We start from the raw sequence: 20,000 nt of genomic DNA on the forward strand, positions 1-20,000 counted from the left end.
CGCACTAGATCGATGTAATTGACTTAACCCCCCCCCCGTCACAAGTTGCCCTTGTGGCAAAAAATTGAAATCATTATTATTATTATTGAGTGAGTGAGCAGTGCATGCCATCAAAGTGACACTGGGTTAAAATATATGAAGCCCAGTATACCCATCATGACCACCCGTCTGATATGGGTACACCAGGCACATGCATCACAACCATATGTGCGCGACATTGTGATCTCATATCAAGATAAACAGCGCATGACCTTGCAGGTGGGGCCCAGTTAGAATTTTCGTCAGATCGAGTAGCCCATCCCGCTCAAAAGGTCCCTGAATAAGGATCGTTTAAGGATTTTAAACGAAACGCCCATGTTTCCAGACGTGAATTATTCAAACCCCAAAGAATCCCTCTCAATACATGGCTATGATGCTCCCCCACTACTTCTGCGTGATCAGAGATGCACATATCGTCATCCACTAAGGGACATGCTCAACTAGTTAAGATGTACTCTTATTACTGTCCGACAGGTTTCGACTAGACAACCCGAATGTGCCAATGTGGACTTGGACCAACCGCATCGGGTCGTCTAGATCGTACTTAGATAGAGTGTTTTGTAGGCCAGCGGATAAGGACAGCGTAGGGTGTCCACAATTCCACCTAGTCGAATATACGGACCACAAATTAGTGATCTGTACGGTCGACTTAGATAGGCTACATAGACAGGGACCCGGCAACTGGAAGCTGAACGCGTCGTTAACGGCGTGCAAAGCTTACAGAGACCGGATTAGTTTACTAGTTAAACGGGCGCTCACGGGGGCAATCATCAACAACAACTGGTGGTTTGCCCTCAAGAGAGCAATTAGAGTAGAGTCGATTAGGTATAGTAAGACTCTAGCTATTGAACGTAGGAAGAGAGAGCGGGATTTAGTTAAGAAACTAGACGAGGCTCTTGACACTGGCATCGCGACCGACGTGTTGGCGGCAAGGTTGGCCCTCGACCAACACTTCGACGCCAAACACGAAGGCTGCGTTGTCAGAGCTAAGGTACGTTCGCTAAGCGGGGAGGGGACTAGAGCCGCTCGATGGGCCCGCGTGGCGGAGACGAAGCGAGACAACAAAGCAACCATTCGGTCTTTGGTGGACCAGAACGGGCGCGAGGTTACCGAACCGAAGCAGATGTGTACGGTGCTTCAGCGGCACTTTGCTCAACTGTTTGGGACGAGCGGTGGAACGGACAACGGTGCAGACTTCGGTGTGTACCTGGACGGCCTACCGCAACTCTCGGACAGCGAGGCAGAGTGCTGCGAAGGACCGATATCTGCCTGGGAAGTACAGGAAGCGATGAAGAGTTGCACGAGAGGTAGATCGCCGGGTTTGGATGGTCTGCCCTACGAGCTTTACTTTTCAATGCCAGACTTGTTTGCGGGCCTGTTGGCAAACGTCTACTGCAACTGGCAGCAAAACGGGAGAATTCCTGCTTTTGTCTGTCGAGGGGTGGTGGCTTTGCTGAAGAAGGACCCAAACAAGGGGGACGTTATAGGGAATTTCCGGCCCATCACTCTGCTCAATGCAGAGTTGAAGATTTTGGCCAAGGTGCTAGCCAAAAGATTGGCGCTTGTCGTGGACAAGCTGGTCGGCAAGACGCAGACATGCGCCGTGCCGACCAGGTCGATATACGACAACCTCCATCTCATGCGCTACATCATAGAGAGGGTGGGTAACGACGCTGGCGCGGGTGGGGCTTTGATCAACTTGGATCAGAGTAAAGCCTTCGATAGGGTCGACCATTGGTACCTGGCAGCTGTCCTCAAGGCAGCCGGCTTCGGTCCAGTCTTCCGCGGGTGGATAGCTGCTTTATACAGCAACATCTGCTCGGTGATACGGGTGAACGGTCACCTTTCGGAACCGTTCGACATCTCGCGTTCGGTCCGCCAAGGATGCCCTCTCTCCTCCCTCTTGTACATTTTGACTCTCGAGCCATTACTGCGCAAGTTGGAGGCTTTGAGGGGTATCCCTCGCGATCTAGGAGGCGGAAACAGCGTGTCTGCTTATGCCGACGACGCCACCGTGGTGGTGTCGAGCCACAGGCACATTGGCCTGATTGGCGAGACACTAAACCAGTACGAAGCGGTGACAGGGGCAAAGATTAACGCGGAAAAGTCTGTGGGCTTGCAACTGGGCACCTGGAGAGGCAAGCCCATGCCGTCCAACAGCGTCGTAGGGCGCTGGACAGACGGACCCGTTAAACTGCTCGGGATCAGGTTCGGTCTGGACCTCCAGGTGGATAAGAACTGGGAAGAGGTGACGAGCAGGGTGGCACGTCTCACCCAGAAATGGGCCAAGAGGAAGCTGTCCCTGAAAGGTCGAGCGGAGGTGGCGAATGCGTACATCGCATCCGTCATCTATTACCGCTTGACCGTCGTCCCTTGTCCCGACCGCTGGTTGGCCAAGCTGGTACGCCTGCTCTTCGACTTTTTGTGGAAGGGTCAGGTGCCACTGGTCAGGCGATCCATCTGCTGTCAACGACCGCTAAACGGAGGCCTTGGAATGCCGTGGTTGCTGTTGCGCAGACATGCGCTCAGGCTGCGGCATCTCAAGCGCTTCCTAGACGGTGAACAGGTGTAGTCGTCTTTTGTCAGACGCGATTTTCCGCAGCTCGTCTCTTTGACGGAGCTGCAGACCTGGATCAAACGTAGACCGAGAAAGGGCGCTTGGCACCTCGAGTGCCGTCAAGCCCTCTCCGCCCTCCGTCAGGCGGGCAATGCGATCGGTTACAGCTCCACTCTAGCGTTCTATAGAGGGTTAGTGGAGGAAAAATGCGACGACGTTCTCGGGGAAACTCTAGGCGTTGAAGACGACGAACTGAGCGGTCTGTTCGGAAGGACTTTCGGGCCGGGGCCGATGGATAATTTCCAGAGGTCGCTCGCCTGGCAGTGCTACCGAGGGGCTCTGCCTGTTCGAGATAAACTCTACCGGCACGGAAGTGCCGTCAGCCGGGCCTGCCCGAGGTGTTGCCAGGACGACGAAACCGTTCTGCACGCACTCGTCCAGTGCCCGAGTATTGCTGAAATATGGGTTTATGTCGAACAGCTACTGTCACGTGTAGGACGGATCCATAGTGAAGATTGCCCCGCCGACCTCCTTTAACAAGGAGGGCGAGGCCGTTTTCTTATGCCTAGTGGCTGTGGCGAAAGAAGTTGTGTGGTGGACTCGTTTGAAAGGGCTAAAGTCAGACACTTTCCTCTTTGGTCAAGGCCTCATCAACTTTTTCAAGTTTCACTTGAAAAGGAAGATGAGGTTAGATAGGAAAGTGCTGTCCGATAGCAAGTTTTATGAAAGGTGGGTGAATTGTGCGAGACTGGCCAGTATAAATGGACCAGTTCTCAGGTTTCGCCTGTAATTTCAAAAAGGTAATGTAAAAGGAGAAAAAGGGGACTCTCTACACCCCTTTTTTGACCAGGCTCCCGTTGGCTTTTGTAGGGTTTTTTCCACCAGGAACCTTTCGAAACGTCTCCCCCTTTTGGGAGTTTTTCATTGTTGAATTTTTTAAATTGTTATAAAGATTTTTACTCGATGTTTTTCAAAAACGGACAAAACCCTTTGTAACCTTTCGTCCTGTTTTGTCCCTTTATGTAATCATGCGTGTCAGCCCTTGTGGCCAATAAAAAAGAATTGATGATTATTATTATTATTATTATTATTATTATTATTATTATTGTCATCATCATCATCATCATCATCATCATCATCACCATCATTATTTCTTCCATTTAACCTCTGAGAGCGATTTCATTCCTCATTCAATAATAATAGTAATAATAATAATAATAATAGCAGTACCATAATTGCCCTGATGCAGTACCAGGCAGTGGCTCTCATGGCTTCTGATCTTAACTGATTGGAAGTGTTATCATGTACTTTGTTTTGTCTTGGTATAAAAGATGGGCTACAGCAAATATTCTGCTCAATACCACAGATTTGCTTGTCAGTTGTTTGACCTTAACCAGTTGAGCATGTCCCTTAGTAGCTGACGATATGTGCATCTCTGATCACGAGCAGAAGTAGTGGGGGAGCATCACAGCCATGTGTTGAGAGGGATTCTTTGGGGTTTGAATAGTTCACCTCTGGAAACATGGGTGGTTCTTTCAACATCCTTAAACAACCCTTATTCAGGGACCGTTTGAGCGGGATGGGCTACTCAACCCGAAGAAAATTCTAACTGGGCCCCACCTGCAAGGTCATGTGCTGTTTATCTTGATATGAGATCACCATGTCGCGCACATATGGTTGTGATGCATGTGCCTGGTGTACCTTTATCAGACGGGTAGTCATGATGGGTATATTGGGCTTCGTATATTTTACCCCAGTGTCACTTTGATGGCATGAACTGCTCTCTCACTCAATAATAATAATAATAATAATAATAATAATAATAATAATCATTTCTACTATAGGCACAAGGCCTGATATTTTGGGAAGTACTGCTAAGCATTTTGCCCGGCGTGCTAACAATTCTGCCAGCTCAACACCGAATAATAATTGCTCAATACCACATATTTGCTGGTCAGTTGTTTGACCTTAACCAGTTGAGCATGTCCCTTGGTGGCTTGCCCTGATGCAGTACCAGGCAGTGGCTCTCATTGCTTCTGATCTTAACTGATTGGAAGTGTTATCATGTACATTGTTTTGTTTTGGTATAAAAGATGGGTTACAGCAAATATTCTGCTCAATACCACAGATTTGCTTGTCAGTTGTTTGACCATAACCAGTTGAGCATGTCCCTTAGTGGCTGACGATATGTGCATCTCTGATCACGAGCAGAAGTAGTGGGGGAGCATCATAGTCATGTGTTGAGAGGGATTCTTTGGGGCTTGAAAAATGGGTGTTTCGTTCAACATCCTTAAACAACCCTTACTCAGGGACCTTTTGAGCGGAATGGGCTACTCGACCTGAAGAAAATTCTAATTGGACCCCACCTGCAAGGTCATGTGCTGTTTATCTTGATATGAGATCACCATGTCACGCACATGGTTTTGATGCATGTGCCTAGTGTACACTTATCAGACGGATAGTCATGATGGGTATACTGGGCTTCATATATTTTACCCCAGTGTCACTTTGATGGCATGCACTACTCTTTCACTCAATAATAATAATAATAATAATAATAATAATAAATGCCCTGATGCAGTACCAGGCAGTGGCTCTCATGGCCTCTGATCTTAACTGATTGGAAGTGTTATCATGTACATTGTTTTGTCTTGGTATAAAAGATGGGCTACAGCAAATATTCTGCTCAATACCACAGATTTGCTTGTCAGTTGTTTGACCTTAACCAGTTGAGCATGTCCCTTAGTGGCTGACGATATGTGCATCTCTGATCACGAGCAGAAGTAGTGGGGGAGCATCATAGCCATGTGTTGAGAGGGATTCTTTGGGGTTTGAATAATTCACCTCTGGAAACATGGGTGGTTCTTTCAACATCCTTAAACAACCCTTATTCAGGGACCGTTTGAGCGGGATGGGCTACTCAACCTGAAGAAAATTCTAACTGGGCCCCACCTGCAAGGTCATGTGCTGTTTATCTTGATATGAGATCACCATGTCGCGCACATATGGTTGTGATGCATGTGCCTGGTGTACCTTTATCAGACGGGTAGTCATGATGGGTATATTGGGCTTCATATACTTTACCCCAGTGTCACTTTGATGGCATGAACTGCTCTCTCACTCAATAATAATAATAATGGTTTCAAATTTTGACACAAGGGTAGCAATTTGGAGCGAAGGATGAGGTGGACAACACAAAGACAGACATAAAGTGTGGAAGTTTACATATAGTGAAAAAAAAGGTAAGTATACACAGTTTACAATGAAAAGTAAGGGACGTATACGTAGAATATACAAAGGTTTTAAAATGTGGAGGAAGGATGATAGAGATTTAGCCCTCCTGATACATGATGACCTCTAGGGACAGTCGAGGAACCCCACTGTCCGAGATTTCCCTGAACACCAAGAGCAAGTTCCCCCTCGAATCCCTTCTCTCCGACTCACAGGTCTACACTTAGAGAAGCACCATCCACTTTTGGCTTTGTCGCAACTTTCCCCCACCTTTCAATAAACTCACTCGAGGACAGCACTTCCCTCTTCACTCTCAGTTTCCTTTTCAAGTGAAACTTGAAGAAGTCAATGTGAGTCCTACAAAAGATAAATGTATCTGTCCTCATGCCTTTCAGCCTTGTCCACCAAACCTCTTTCGCCACAGCTACTAGACAAAGGAAAATTGCCTCGCCTGCACAATTGAAGGAGGGCAGCGGGGCAATCATCACTACAGACTCGGCTGATAAACGGATCCCCCCCACACGTGATAGTAGCTGTTCGACATAACCCCACAAATCAGTAATGTCCGGACACTGAACGAGCTCGTGCAGAACGGTTGCGTCACTCTGCGCGCACCTCGAACAAGCCCGTCTGACAGCACATCCGTGCCTGTAGAGTTTATCTCGAACCGGTAGCGCCCCCGATAGCACTGCCAGGCCAAAGACATTTGGAAATTAGCCATAATAGTTTCCAACCGGTAAGTCCTCCGGAACAGACTAGCCAGTTTATTTTTGTCGACGCCCAGAACTTCCCTGATAACGTTGTCGCACTTCTCCGCCACTAATCCTCTATAGAGTTCTAAAGCGGAACATCCACTGGTCCCATTTCCCGATTGACAGAGGGCTGTAAGTATCTAACGACATTCTAAGTGCCAGGTGCCCAGTCTTTGTCTTTTCTTCACCCAGGACTGCAATTCCATCAATGAGACGAGCTGCGGAAAGATGATCCTCACAAACGGAGCCCACATACGCTCACCGTCCAGAAATCGTTGCAGGTGCCTTAACCTAAGAGAATGTCTATGCATTAGGAGCCACGGAATACCCAGTTCGCCACTCAGAAGATGCTGGCAACAGATTGACCGCCTGGACATTGAAATTCCACAAGAATTTAAATAAGAGACGCTCCAACCTGGTCAAGCAGTAACCAGGACAAGGCACGACGGTCAGGCGATAAATGATAACGGAGGCGATATAGGTATTCGCTACCTCTGCAAGACCATTCAGAGACAGCTTCCCACCAGCCCATTTCTGGGCAACTGGCCACCCTGTTCGCCACCTCGTCCCAATTTTTATCACCCTGGAGGTCGGGACCAAACTAGACCCCGAGCAGTTTAACTGGTCCGTCGGTCCTGCGTCTCCAGGAGCCCAACCACAAACTCAACGATTTGTCGACGTTGATTTTAGTCCTTTAGGATGGTGCTGATCGTTTCCACTTTAGAGAGGAGGAGAAGAAGAAGAAGAAGAATCTTTTCTACTATAGGACAAGGTCTAAAATTTGGGTGGCGTAACTGGTACTTATTTCATCGACCCCAAAAGATGAAAGGCAAAGTCGACCTCAACCTCGACAGAATTTGAACTCAGAACCTAAGGACGGACGAAAGGCCGCTAAGCATTTTGCCCGGCGTGCTAACGATTATGCCAGACGACTAAGAATGACAAATGTGGTAATTATGTCGACGGCAACACCAATGATGATGATGCTGATGAAAACGACGACGATGACGTGCATAAAAATGCTATTTCCCAACAACGATAAGAAATTAATGAATAAAAATATAAAATCTATTTTATGTATAAAAAACAACAAAAAGAAAAAAAAGAAAGTAATTATACGAGTGATGAGTGTGTGTGTATGTGTGTGTGTGTGTGTGTGTGTGTGTGTGTGTGTGTGTTTATGTAAATCTACTCTAGAATCAATCATATATATAATCATCATTAGGTGGGGAAAAGGGAAGTCATAATTATGAGAATAAGTTCTGAGTTCAAATTCCACGGAAGATGACTTTACTTTTCATCCTTTCGGGGTCGATAAAGATAAGTACCAGTTGGGGTTGATCTAATCAACTTATCCCCCAACCCGCGAAATTGTTGGCCTTGTGCCAAAATTTTTAATCATTATTATTGGTTTGACTCAGGTTCGGTCTTATTCCACAAGTTTTCAGTAACCTTTCAAGTGCTTAGAATCCTCTTGATTATCTTTGCTGTCCCTAAGAGACAAACTTTCTGTAGGAGCTCTACTGGGCATTCTATTCCAGTCTCCTTCAGCCATTTGTCTATATCTTTGCTTCCTATTCCTAACACACCAATTATTATAGGCACGACTTTTACGGTCTCATACTCGAAATTATTATTATTATTATTATTATTATTATTATTATAGATGTTGCACAGTATACAATATCGTGAGGTTGTTGATTGAAGATATTGTGTCTACCGGAGATTTGTACTGTTTGTCGAGTCACAACAAGGACCCCAGACAGACAGTACTTTACGCAATATGCGTGTAGTTCCAAGTAATACTCTCTTACTTGTTTCAGTCATTTGACTGTGGCCATGCTGGAGCACCACCTATGCTGACTTTTGCAATACATCTAGATTGTAGGCTATCTCTAAGGTTTTCAGATGCTTTTGTCAGATTGGGTGGTGTTGAACCCAAAGCTCCGATGACAATAGGGATAACCTTTTTGTTCGACTCTCGTAGCTGCCACATCTTAGCGATCTCAATTCTCAGGTCTCCATATTTATCAACTTTTTCTCTTTCTTTCATGATGATATGTGGATATCCTTGCCATCAAAATATAGGGCAAGATATTTCAACAGCCTGAGCTTTTAAGGACCACAGCTCTTCAATATCCTCCCGAAGGGCCTGAGAGACCTGCATGGGGTGGATGTAGGTGTCTTCAAAACGAAATTAGATCTCTTACTGTCAAGTGTCCCAGATGAACCAACTTCACAGCAGGAAGGGCAAATGAGAGCAGCAGCATCAAATTCCCTCATGCACCAAATGTCAATTTCCAAAATGAATTAGTGAAGTAAAAGCTATATAGCAACAGTAAATGGTGGTGCCCCAGCATGGCCACAGCTCATGAACTGAAACCGGTTGAATTCAATTCGCATATATATATATATATATATATATATATATATATATCTATATATATATATATATATATATATATATATATATCGTAAAATATATTTGCTAACTAATCGGTGATCTCGAAAAAGGAGAAATAAGCTACGTTAAAGCTCTGAGCGAAAGATAAACAGCAACAGTACGGAATCATAAAACGTATTTGCCAACTAAATGTGGCGGACCCATAGAGAACGATATTACTGTTGTTTTTAGCCCCAGGAAGACATCTCTTCCATCTGACTAACGACACACAGTTTGTGTCCGATTAGTATTTGCGAGGGGAGGTCATCGCTCCCATCTCTAGCCTTACGTGATACACATAGACTCGGGTTTCTGAATAGTTATCCATCTTCAGTGTGAGATAATCACCAGCTAGTGATGAAAACTCATTCCACTCGCAAAATATTATATGCTTTTTCCAGCAACAAACTGTCGCTGATCTCGAAAAAGGAGAAATAAGCTTTCTAAATCTGTGAGTGAAAGGTAAACAGTAGCTGTACGGAACCGTAAAATATATTTCACCGCTTTGTTTTCGTTTTAGGTAGAGCAGTCTATGTTACTGTTTATATGGAAATTATGTGTGTTTGTAAGTATTTTTCTGGTTTTCACATCAATGGCTCGGATCTCATCGAGCTTCCAATCAAGCAGCCCAAATGTTGGTATAAGTACTGGCACTGCAAACACATTATGTATGTATGTATGTATGTATGTATGTATGTATGTATGTATGTATGTATGTATGTATGTATGTATGTAAAACTCTTTAACTTAGCGCTTCAGCATAAAAGAACGATAGAATAAGTACCAGATTTTAAAAATAAGTACCGGAGTCGACTTGTTCCGTTAAAACTTTCAATGTAGTGCTCTAGATGGCCGCAGCCCAGCGTGTGTATATACAGGAAATACAACTAAGGAATAATACTTATCCAATGTACTGTTGGTATAATACCCAAATTATCAATACACAAGTGTTTTTAATTGCAATACAATAAACTTATTGTATTAAATGGGTGAAGGTAAAGAAATATTTTACCATTAATTTATATAACAAATAAGAAAATGGAGAAACACATTAGTGTTTCTCCATTTTCTTATTTGTTGACCGGGCGTTGTGTGTGTTTATTGAGCGAAAACACATAAAAGCACTACGAGGCTCCTGCAGAGGGTGGTGGCGACCCCTGCTGTACTCTTATAAACGGCGGTACATCAGCATGGTCGTAGCTCTGAGCTGAAACTAGAAAATATATATATATATATATATATGTATATGAAATTTATAGAAAACAAAAGACGAAGGCAGGTCTATGAACAACAAGCAAGTGTATTGGTTTGCCGCTCGGGAAAAATGAAAAAGTATTTTACGTTCCGAGCTTAGGCTCTTCAACAGAAAGGAATAGAGAAAATAAACGGAGAGAGGCTGAAGTGTGTGTATGCGTGCGCGTATGTGTGTGAATGAAAATACAGCTGTGAATAATACCTGCCACTCCTTGATACACTTACCCCAGTTCACTTCCATCCCGGTTAAACGTGATAAAGAAACACTTTACTTTTACTACTGTCACTCATTCACTCTTTATTTGTTCTTTGACAGTTTTCTGATTCTTTAGCGAGACAGCGAACAAATTACACGAAACTCACTTTTATAACGGGACAACTTTAACAGGAAAAATGTAAAATTTTTTCATCTATTAAAAATTGCTAAAACGATAAAGAAAATTTTTTCAATTTATTGAATATGATTCTTTCTACAGCAATTGGCAATAGCGTTACATTTGGAAACAGATATTCTATTGTTTTTATTTTTTATAGTAAATGTATATATTTCAACAAATAAGGATAAAACATGCCAAGCAATGATTATTGTTGCCTACTTATAAACTTTAAAACATTTTATTTCATTTTAGAATTAATTAATTGAAAACCCTTTCCTCGAGTCCTCAATGGCGTAACAAATCGGTTACAATACTTAGCAGTGACTAACTATGCAGCTTGTCTTGGCGCATAGCTGCTCTTTGGGATTATACTTAAATACATACATATATATATATTAGTAATATCAACGCCAAGCAGTGTTTAGACATTAGCGGACTTTAGGTTAGTTAAAATATATTTGTGACATATTTCAACTGCTAAAAGCAAATTCACTACGCTACCGTGCATAAATATTCTCTCTTATGATAAAAAGGTGTAGAGTCACCATATCTGTCCAGTGTCGCCTCCTGTTGGATGCCCAGACATCGATGTTTTTAGCTCTTTGGACGTTATCAATGGGAAATACCTAAGGGAGACAACTCTGGACATACCTCATCAAGGCCACAGCTTTAACTAAAATATAGTCAACAACATTGATTTGCGCCAATAGACCGCTGAGGTTATGGAAATGACCGTGTGTGTGTGTATACACACACACACACACACACATATATATATGATGATGTACTGTTCCGTGATGGTAAGATCAACAAAAGAAAGTACTCCATCTGGCGAGAGATAAATATTATTTAATAGACACAATACATGTTTTTATGTGCTACTAATAGTTTCATATGTTGAGAAATACCTCAAACATATCATCAGACACAAATCATGTATTATAACGAATTAAAAATTGAATGAGAAAAGAAACGCGAAAAGTTGAAAAGGAATCATATGGAAAATGTGAAAGATTAAAAAGCGGAAAATGAAAAGTAAAAAGTAAAAAAAGATAAAAGAGTTATCCTCCTTAAACTTAAATTATAAGATTGGAAAATGTTTACTTACTTTCATTTTATGATACACAGCTATCACGCACAAGATGCTTGGTTCCAAATCCTGTTTTCTGATTTGGTAAACATGATCAAACTCTAAACCTATGTAACATTTTTCTAAAAAATTTTCTGGAATAAATGAATCACGAAATGGATTCAGCAGGAAAAAGTACATCAATATACAAAATTTGAAAATTTTCACTTAATGTGGGGTGGGGTTAAAAATTTAAATAACATTTTTTGTTGCTGCTTAAATTTCAACAATGGATCACTGAATCACAAATGTGTTTATGGTGATAAAAATATTGAAAAACATCAATGCATGTCAGAGTGACAAAGAAACGAGGAAGGTATCAGGAGGTCGTGGAATGTGCTAGAAACAAAAGCTAAATGTCCTTTAAATAACACACCTTTTCGTCTGAAAATTATTTAGAAATCATAAATAGAAACAAATTGCAGATTTGGAAGGTCCGTATTTTAAAACTACAATTAAAAAAAGATTCGTAAAAAGCCCCAAAATTTTAGGCGGGAAATTTAAAACATTTTCAGTGTTGCTTTTAAATTAGGTTTCCTTTTCTCTTTGACAATAAAGGAAATAAGAATTGTAATGATGATCGTCGATTTCCAAAAAAAATTGTTTTTAACCTTGAAGGCTTTTCCCTCCGTTTTAAAGTGCGTAGTGCAAAAAAAAAAGGTCCCAAATCATTACTGAATGGGGGAGGGGGCTTGAAAAATTCATAAATTTTCAAAATATTTTTTTGACCGAAAAGGCTTTCCCCATTGTTTTTAAGTACGCAATGTGGGGAGGGGGAAAAAACAGGACAAAATCGGAAAAAAGTGGAAGCGAGGGAGAGAGATACATACATTCTCAAAAATTGTTTCATAAAAAGCTTCCTCCATCTCCCATCATTTACATGAGTGTGGTGAAAAAAATGAATTTGAAAAATCCTCGTCAAAACGGAGAAAATCCAATTTATAAGGGTGTGCTATTCCGAAAGTCTGCTATGGCATTCTATTATGAAAATTGCCCGTTAGATTATGCATGTATACACACACACTCATTTATACGTATAAGTAGATTATTATTCAAATTATACGTATAAGTAGATTATTATTCAAATTATAAAGTCTGAAGAAGTGAGTGAACAGTAAATTTATTGCATGAATCGTTCGTTTACCGAAACGTACGTAGCATTAATTTGACTTCTGTTTTCCTCAATTAAAATTGTGTGTGTGATTAAAACAAAAACAATATACGAGAAATAACTGAGTGGCTGTTGGTATGAATTTGGATAACAAAGGAGAATAAATGTATAGTGAGTGCTATACAAGATAAAATCCTTAATTTATTGATATTATCTCCGCTTTAGCCATATATTCGTGTGTTTGTGCGTGTGTCAGTGCGCGCTGACACACACAGATACGATGATGGAACCACCCGTCAAAGACGACGTATGAGTGTTCAGTTTTTATTCATTGACCTGATCAAATGAATTGCTAATTGTGATCAAATGTATGAGTTGTACATTAGCTCACTTCTGTCAAATCGACATTGCCTGTACAGGTGCGCAAGTGAGCCACACGTCAGATATCAAAATGACCACCGAGCAACGTGAAAAAAAAAGTGTTTTGCTCAACAACACAATGTACTGCCAGGTCCGGGAATCGAACCCACGATCTAGTGATCGTGAATGCAGCACTCTAACCACTAGGTCTTCATACATACATACATACATATACTCAGCTGTACCATTTATACCAATGGCAAGCACAGCACTGGAAAAAAACTGGTGTCCCGTCCCTTGGGGTTCTGAGTTAAGTTTATCTCGTTTCGTGGGTAATTCACAATATTTCATAATTACAGTGAGAGCTAACATGACGTCGTAGGGTCCATACCCGTCCCATCGATATTAGACGAAGTGAAGTCATCTTAAGCTGCTTTCTTTTGAGAACCGAAACTAGGTCGAAGATTCTATACACCAAGACAACTTGCCTTACAGCTATTCTCGTAATGATCACGACTCTACGCCAGTGGCTAACAAACTTTTACCATCATAATCCATTTTAGTAAATCAATAATCCTCCGCAGTCCTTTTTCAAGTATATTCCAATGGGGCGCATGTTACATTTGATAGTTTTCTCGAGAAATGTTTCCCAATTTTTGTTTATAATAAATGTTGCGTTGCGACCCTTATGCCAATGGCTAATTTATAAATATTGTAAATATTTCAAAATATAAGACTTCGTTTTCGCTAACCTAACACAGGAAATCGCTGTTTTACGCATTCGTTCGACTTCGATATATAAAAGAAATAGAAACCAAATCTCTACTGTGTTACTCTGGAAGGACTCTTCGGACGATGTCGTCCTCCCGAACATACAAAACAAAAAATCGGATTGTCAAGTCTGGAACGCCTTTGTTCATAAGGTTGTTCGATTAGGGCTATACTGAAGATATATCATGACAACTACGGTGCGAATACATTTTTTTTTTTTTAGCTGATGGAAATTGAACGTTCTGAACCAAAGTATATTAGTGAACTTAATTTTATCGATGACTGGTGAATTAAAAGCAATCGAAGCAAAATTTGAAACGTCTACTCCGATTCTCTACCGACTATTCTATCAGGAATATACTGAGTATGTTGTTGTCGTTTAGCTTCTGGTCAGCTATGATTAAAAGCATTCAAGCAGTGGTTATCCAATCTTTATTATTATGAGACATAGTGTATCCAGAACTACATTATCATGGATATGCAAGCCCTTTCTTTAAGACGGTCGAGTATTAATCGAAGAGGAGATATGGCTGCTATTTCTAGCAGATTGAGCGACTACGTGGGGGCTCCCTCTTTGGTTCATGTCAAAACTATGTTTCTTCTAGCGACATAACACCATAAATGTTGTTAGAAATTACGAGATTTGAATTTCAGGCCTTTCTGAAATAACAGGAATAATTGAAACAATGTAAAATACCTATAATTGGGGTTCGAAAACGTTGGGGTAGCCTCACCAAAAACCTAGCTCTTTTCTACCGAGCACTGTTTTATTTATTTTTGCGTAGGTGGGACCATGCCCACAACTCTAACTAGTCCAACAAGACTGGAATATTGGGGATAAGAGAAAGAAAAACAACCCTAAAACTAAGAAAAAAAGGGAGAAATATATAATATAGATTTATAAATATTTAAGTACAATATATAAACATAAATTAAAAACATGATGGCGACGATGAGGGTGATGATAATGATAACTAGATAAATAAACAAATGACAACAGAATTGCTAGCACTATGCTTTATTATATGGAATGTAATCAAAACCTATTATCGCAATGGTCATCATTGTTTTAATTATTGTTAACAACGATAAAACCAAGAACAGCAGAAACAGCATCATTATGATTAACAGTAACAGAGACGACGACGATGAGAATATTACGAATGGTAAACATTTCTTCTTTAGCAACAAAAATAGAACATTATAATAAAGTACACAGAGATGCTATGCAAATTAACGTGTAAACATAGAAGTGTGGTGTGTGATGCAATGTAAACACAGTTTTATATAAATATATGAAATATATAGAATATGAAATAGATTGATAAAGTAGGGTTCTCTCTTTCCAGAGAAGCAGCAGGGAATCATTACTAGGCGACTGTAGCTAAAGAAAAATCAGCAAGAAAAAAAATGTATTATTTATTATTACGGGGTCGATAACCTAGTATCAGTCAAGTACTGGAAGCAAGTGTGGCGTGGGGGAGAGGTATTCTTAGTCTCCTAATATAGAATTCCATTCACATCTAGGATCCCTTACAGAAATAATAAATCGCCGTTAATGTTTCGTAACTGCAGGCGTTACAAGTAAGTCCTTTATGTTCTGAGTTCAAATCCTGGCGCGGTCGACTTTATCTTTTATTTCTCTGCCCACTCCCACCAAGATTGATAAAATAATCTTGATTAAAATAATCCGTCCAAGATTGATAAAATAAAGTACCAGACCAATCAAGTACTGGAATCGATTTAATTTCTGATTTTGTACCCACGAAATAAACAATTTTCAACAACAATTGCTTACATTGGTTTAAGCCCACGCATATATATGTAAGGGAGGGTTAGAGTCGACCCGATCGAAACTTCAGTATGACTTGTAATTATTCCCGATTGTTGAAAAAGGAATTAGTTTAACACTGGCAGGATTGAAACATGGAACATAGAGAGGCAAAACTTAAATACAGTAAAGCCATTTAGTGCAACGCTTCACCGTTTCTACAATTACGTCATAAATAATGCTTCTGAGAGAGGCATGTATGCTAGATATTACCTCTACTAGGAAGCCTTTTCGAAGCTTCTCTGTGCATTTTGCTCAACTTGTTAGAAATAAAAACAAAATGTCTCTAAAATTACACCCTGTTATCTTGAATATAAAGGGATACATTGGTTAATATAGTCCATGGTTTAAAAACTGGACGAGATATTCACGGCTGGAACGCCTTTGATAATATACATCTTTAAGAGTTCTACTCGATTAGGGCTGTCCTGAAGCTAAACAGCAATAACAACAAATCTACACCCCCCACCTCCTTCAAATGTCTCGGGCTTCGTGCCTCATGTAAGAAAGAAACCAATAGCGTTATAAACATTAAAACGTCAAAACACAGCATTACGATTGCTGCTGCTGCTATTGATGATGATAACGACGACGACGATGATGATAACTAAGAATGCAATAACAACAGCAATAACAGCTGCAGTAGTCAAAACAGCAACAACAGAAAACAGGTAGCAGCAGCAGCAGCAGAGACGGTAACAGTAGTAGTAGTAGTAGTAACAACAGCAGTAGAATGTTAGCTGTAACTGCAGTAACAGTAACAATACTACTGTAGTAGTAGTAGTAGTAATAGTAGTAGTGGTAGTAATAGTAGTAGCAGCAGCATGCATGCAGCAATAAACAGAAACGGCAGCAGCAGTAGTAGTAGTGTCAGCGACAGTACTGCTTTGCTGTGGAGACGGCGGAGATATTAGCGGATATAATGATGGTGGTGGTGGCAGTAGTAAGAGTCTAGTCATAGTCCGACACGTGACCCGGCTGGTTGTTCGAGATTGCGCAGTTGCATCGATCTCCACGTATTCTTGAAAGACGGGGTTCACTTCGTTATGAGTCTGCTGCCTAACTTGGCCTCCCAAACGGGCCTGTTAGTACAGCTCAAATACTGTGAGAATCTGTATATTTCGGCAATATTATTATTAATCTCTCAGCTCCGGTGCTATGTAGATAACTCTATTTTGACTCTTTAAAACCAAAAAAAAAAAAAAAAAAAAAAAAAAAATATTTGAAAAAGAGAAAATATTATTAAAAAAAAAACAAACAAACGACAGAGTGGAAAAAGAAGACAGGAGAAATACAAACAAAACAAACAAACAAAACCTATCATTTATCAATCAACTAACATATAAACAAATGCAAACACAAACAACAGTTATAACTATATCAACAACAAATTATTATTATTATTAAATCCACGAAAGGGATAGAAAAAAAACATAAACAAACAAAAAAAAGCAAGAAACAAAAATTACCACAAACATAAGCTCGTGTGTGTGTTGTATAGTTTTTCCCCCCACCAAGCAGATTCTGTGATAAAGTGCAATTTTGCAGGGTATATTATAAATTAAAAACAAACACAAAAAAAAGATAACATTAATCGGCCATTAAAAACAACTCCTTTTGAAGGTAAGTGATAATAAATAATAATAATAATAATATTTTATAAATACAGAACATTTAAAAAAAATATATATATATATATATATATATGTTTGTGTGTTGATGTAGTAGTTGTGTATTTACATTTATTCAATACGCTTGTTAATTATATAAGTGCATCGAATAGGTATGTGTTTTTTTTTTTTTTTTAGGTTTGTTTCCTGTTAATTATTTATTTCTACCACCTCCTGTCTATTCCTACTCGTCCTTATCTCTATACTTTCTTTTTTTTCATTCACACCCCCCTCTCTAATTTTCACCATTTTTCTTTTTCTCTCTTCCTATTCCTCAGACTTCTCTTTCCTTCTCCGCCTCTCTAGTCACTTACTGTCTGTCTGTCTCTCTCTCATTTTCTCTTTATTTACTTACGCTTTTTTCCTCTACACTTACTCTCTTTCTCATTTTCTCTTTATTTACTTATTATCTGTCTCATTTCCTCTCTCTATTTACTCACCCTCTTTCTCTCTCTCTCTCTCTATATATATATATATCTGTTCTCATTTGACTCTTCACGTTTTATATTTCATTATTGTTTTTTTTTTATTTATTTTTCGTCGTTACTGTTCTATATTTTTCCACTCTTTTTCCTTTTATCTCTACTCCCCTCCTACTCTCATTATATTTCTGCCTCTTTCTCTTACACTTTCTTACTCTTTCTCACTTCAATTCTTCTTATTACATTCTAGAAATGAACATTTTTTCCTGCAATTTTTTTCCAATTTTCAACTCTCATTATTGTAGTAATAGTAGCTATGCTGTTTACATTGATTAAAGAAAAATGTAATTTGAAAAATAATACATACATCAACCACAACAACAATAATAATAACGGCAGCCATCAAGAACGTCTGTCTTGATTTATCATCTTCGGTGTTTAAAATGTCTGCTGCATTTTTTTTTTTCGTATCTCTAAAAGTATTCGAGCACGAATTATCGAGTTGTACTTATTACTCATAACATTTTTTTTCTCGATATATATCGCCATATATATATATATACATATATATATATATATATGTATGTATGTATATAGTTGATAATATATACTATGTAATTTGAAACAAATGAGATTTTGCTGTCGTCGTCGGGTGTTTTAGCCTCAAGTTGGCCCTTGATCGAGCAGATTTATGATCAGAACCATTCATTAGGATCTCTTTTATATCTTGTTGTTCAGGAAAAGTGTATCCAGGGGCAATATTATAGAATGTGTCCATTTTTTTTTTTTTTTACTTTTTTGAAAGCAGTGTGGGGTTACGATAAATTAGGCTGCTATTTCTAGCAGGTATAGTTCCCACAGAGAGTAGGTCGTTGGCTCATATATGCTATCACGTATATAAGATGTATCTCCTTATATGTATGTTATCTATATAATGTGTGTGTTTAAATATATATATATAAATATAAATATGTTTTGATTGATGAACCGTCAGTATTTTTCTTCCCCTTGAATTATTAATTGCTAAGTTGCTCAGCAAGATTTGTTTATCTGGCCAAGTAAAGCTAACTCATCACTAAAGACATTGGTATGCCCCAGCTAAGCTAGCTATTGCTTGCTTGCAATCAGTCCCAACGACCATTATTATTTTTATCATCATTATTATTACTATTATATATTAAACAAATTCACTGTTCTCCTTGCTGTTGCTATTCGTTTATAACTTCTATTACATACAACTGTTTGATTTGGTCCTACTTTTATTGTGCCTTCCAGATGAACCTTGAACGAACTGTAATAGAGATAATAATAGTCAAAAGCATTCCAACCATGACCATTGCGTCTTTTTACTGTCCATATTTTTTTTTCTCGCCATTAGATAACGTTATTAAATATGTTTTTACTTCTGCTTTTTCAAAATGGTAGGATAGAATTTGAGGGAGATTTGGCTGATTGGACTATCACGTCGAGTCGTTTTTGTTGTTTTTTTTTTTTAAGTGGGTGTGATTTGAAGATATAGCTGCTATTTCTAGTAGATCGGCCGACTACGTAAAAGATTGTTAGAACCATTGTATTTCAGTTAGAAACATGTCTGAAATATGAGATATCGTCCTATTTGTTAGGAAGTTAAATTTCGTTCAGTAGAAATTCAAAATGAATTTCGTAACGTAGATGTGGTATGTATAGTTGAACAGATAGATGGATGTATTATTTTAACAAATCTTCAGAGTTTGCTTTAATTATCTACATTGCTAGTGATTAAATACATTCTCATATAATTTCAATGAATAAAATAAAAGAAGTTAAATTTTTTTTTAATTGTGTAGCTTTTATTTACATCCCATGTCTGCAGTGACAACCAGTATATGTCAAAATTTCCTTACAGAAACACAAGATCATTATTTAATACCTTTAATTAGTACATAGAATGATAGTTGTATATGGCAGCCAATATTTTTCTGTTCATTTTTGTTTTTCCCCTAAGCGAAAATTTCTGTTTATTTATGTGAAATCTCCTCCAATCACACAGTAACATATGTGTTATTTTGTGATC

The 20,000-nt window shown here is 39.5% G+C and overlaps 1 protein-coding gene and 1 long non-coding RNA gene across 7 annotated transcripts in view; one reads left to right on the top strand and one right to left on the bottom strand.

The window, feature by feature from the left end:
* LOC118761116 overlaps positions 1–16,425 on the bottom strand; it is a 33,644-nt gene extending 17,219 nt beyond the window's left edge. Inside the window, exons 1-2 of the long non-coding RNA XR_004997159.1 lie at positions 15,823–16,425; positions 11,762–11,877 (exon numbers count right to left, since the gene is read on the bottom strand). This is a non-coding gene — a long non-coding RNA (uncharacterized LOC118761116). The remainder of the gene's footprint in view (positions 1–11,761; positions 11,878–15,822) is intronic.
* A 256-nt stretch (positions 16,426–16,681) lies between these two features.
* LOC115232609 (trinucleotide repeat-containing gene 6A protein) overlaps positions 16,682–20,000 on the top strand; it is an 88,163-nt gene continuing 84,844 nt past the window's right edge. For 2 of the 6 annotated variants that reach the window (XM_029802588.2, XM_036498781.1), the window contains exon 1: positions 16,682–17,478. The gene's annotated coding sequence lies outside the window, so the exon portion shown is untranslated. The remainder of the gene's footprint in view (positions 17,479–20,000) is intronic. The other 4 variants (XM_029802589.2, XM_029802590.2, XM_029802586.2 and 1 more) reach the window with 3 other exon arrangements.

Source organism: Octopus sinensis, linkage group LG2, assembly GCF_006345805.1.
Source record: "Octopus sinensis linkage group LG2, ASM634580v1, whole genome shotgun sequence".
In the NCBI taxonomy this organism is placed as follows: domain Eukaryota; kingdom Metazoa; phylum Mollusca; class Cephalopoda; order Octopoda; family Octopodidae; genus Octopus; species Octopus sinensis.